A 3449-nucleotide genomic window follows, 5' to 3' on the forward strand; every position below is an offset into this window, starting at 1 on the left:
AGATGAGATTTATTTTTCTATTTGCCAATCAGAGAAGAGATCTCATTTTAATGTAAAAATATGGGCCAACCTGTAAGGCTGAGTAAACTTCCCAATTCAGCAGAGGAATCCCAAGGCTTCAATAAAAAAGGGTAAAAGTTTTATTAATGTCTGTGATAAAAAAAATATATATAATTTAACAGATGACATTAGGAATGTAAAGTAATGCTTAGCACAGCTTAAACAGTATTTCATGTGTGGAAAAAAATAGTACACCCCAACATTTAACATTAACTTCAGGTGTACAAATTAATGGTACTGTTGAAAATAAAATGTCTCAAGTCCTCAATCTCTCATAGTGTCATTATACCAAACACACATGACAGAAAATTTCACTTACAGTATTATCACTTTCAGTCCTTCTTATTCCATACTTGAAAAGAATCAGAGTTCATGTCAGATGTACCTCAACTGAAGCATGAAAGAATATGAAGACTATACTGTCTATAGTCTATACTGATTTAGGTGCAATTTTAAAATGAGCTTAATGGTTCAATTTAATTGCTTAATTTTGATCACTGTATGTGCGGACTTAAATAATGAATAACTATTAATTTTTACTGTCAGCCGGACTGTAGTACTGTTGTGAAGTGTATACTGCAGTATTATATTAAAGTGATCTATGAACAACAATGGTCTACTCTTGCCATTGCAGAATTTTTTTTTTTTTTTGTAGAAACAGAAACACATCCTTACTTCTATGGAACATCATGGTTATTATACTTGGGTTTTAAATGAACTTACATTGTGATTTATGCATCTTCAGGTTTCTATCGCATACTGCAACACTCCCACGTTTAACTTTTCACTGTAATGTTTGCATGATGTACTCTGAAAAAAAAAAAGAAAAGAAAAAAAGAATTCATGACACAGGATGCATTGAGAACATCGGTGAAAAATGTCAAGATACAGCAAATGTCTCCGTGGAGGTAAAACTAGCGTGCAAAACAATGCTGTTTGTTTGAGCATCCTGAACAGCCAAACATCCAGACCAGGCCAGACCAGACAAGACCACACTAGACCAGCCAAACATTTTCACATTTCTGTTTGTTAGGGTAAATATCTATAGGTTGCTGGGAGACCACAGAAAAAATATATTTTATTCTCTCCCAAATCAAATGAAAAAAAATAAAAAATCCACTATTGCATTTCCACAACTTTTCAAAGGAGGATAAGAATGTCTAACCTCTTTGTAGAAAATCTGTTTCACTTTATGAATAAAATAAGATTCATGATTAAATGGATGGTTCATCCAAAAAAGAAATGGTCATTATTTCACCACCCTGTGTTCTTTTAATGCCATATACCATCTTTGTTTTGAGGACCACAGTAGAAGAATTGTTTTAATTTTTCTGTGTTCTGAAAAAGAAATAAGTACAGTAGAGCAACACCAGTGTGAGTAAATGACTGAGTGTTCATTTTTGGGGGACCTATTCCTTAACATAACTTAACATAACTTAAACACAACTTTTATGTGCATGAATGGAGAGAAAAATAAATAAACAGTACAAAATATAATACTGTAAATTACATTTAACTTTAACCATTACAATATTGATGCCATTTCATTAATACTTTTTTTTTATTAAAAAAAACATTAGTTACAAAAGACATTGGGAAGCTCTGTTCCATTTGCTTTAATGACAGCAGCACTCAAGCTGCATGAACTCCACAAGTTTGTTTAAAACTGATGATGATCCATATTATCGGGTAAAATATCATTTCATTTGCCGGAGATTCTACAGTTACGAGCGCAACAGAAACAACGTGTTATTATATCTCTATAGTCTTTGGTACTTAACATCACAACTTATCTACTCACTGTCAGCATCCAGAGCCTCTATCTCTAGGGCGTTGTTGAACTAAATACAGCTGAATAATCATAAAGTTCATGTGAAAATTAGGCTAAACATTAGAACAAAGACTTGAATCACTGTACATCAAAGCACACATTAAAGGAATAAAGTAGGTATTGCTACATTTACATTTAGCAGACGCTTTTATCCAAAGCAATGCATCTAAAGAGTTTTCACCTTTATATGGCATAATTCTTTTCAGGATTTGTATACAGCAAAAGCACACATAGCATACGCGAAGACATGCCCTCTGAGTGAACAGTTTATTATTATTATTATCCTAATATAGAGGATAATGAATGTGATGACCAATACAATGTACACCACAACCTTGATTAGGGTGAAGTCAGCTAAAATGCATGGGCTATCAGGTAAAATGGGCCAAATAAGGTTTTAGCATATCTCTTTAATAAGCTTGTCAGAGAAATTGTAGGTAAAAATTAATTAATCACTAAGAAGGGTACTAAAGCAATTACCAACAAAGCAAAGGTTTATGAACAATGTTTTGACATGCTCTTTCAAATAAAAATTTTAATTTATAAAAGAAACTTTGAAACTTAAACAAAGGTAATTTTAGGTAAAAATGGCTGGTTAAGCTAAAATTGGCCACAATTTTCAGCTAAAATGGGCTGCACACACACACACACACACACACACTTTTAGACAGAAATTGAGGGTGAAAATAGGTTTATAGGCCAAGATATGTATCCATACAAAATCTTAAGTCTTTTAAAAAAAAAATGCATTGCAGACAGTATGGCAGGAGGACAAGCAAAGAAAGGACAGAGACGAGAAGAGAAGAGAAAGGGAACGAAAGGAAGATGTCAATAAAATGGGCTGCATACACACACACTTTCACACAGAAATTGAGGGTGAAAATAGGTTTATAGGCCTACTGTAGATATGTATTCATACAAAATCTTAACAGTATTTTAAAAAAGATACAAGCACACACATGCACAGAAAAGACACAAGTGCACAGAAACACACACCTATACAACATGATCAGTTCATTTATTATTGCATTATTTAATAAAATATTCATTCAACTTCCTATTTAATGAAATACATTTATGGTGTTGCTATGGCACACTAAAGGCAATAGTGTCAATTTAATGTTAAAAATAAAATGATTTAAACTGAAATTACCTGTTTTGTTCTCTTTTTATATTGGCCCATTTTACCTGAATGTTGTGCCGTAGCTCAAGGTGGTACCTGCTGATACTCTCATAATTTTAAAACTTTTATACTTTTTCACATTTAAAAAATATAAATATATTTAAGAGACATATGCTAATTTATAAGAATATCATTAGATCCCATGCATAGCTTATTTGATGGTATTATAAGTCATTTACCAAAACGTGGCCCATTTTAGCTGACTTCACCCTACTTACCACAGAAATACTGGCTGGGTGTGCTTGGCTTGTACTGATCAATGTCAATCAATGCTAAACACTTAGGGTATGTAAAACAGTACTGTTTTGCATCGGGTTTTTGAATATAGCCAAACCGTCATATGATCATGACATTCGAAAATTGGACAAGCTTTAT

The sequence above is a fragment of the Barbus barbus genome, assembly GCF_936440315.1.
Source record: "Barbus barbus genome assembly, chromosome: 26".
NCBI classification, from domain to species: Eukaryota; Metazoa; Chordata; class Actinopteri; order Cypriniformes; family Cyprinidae; genus Barbus; species Barbus barbus.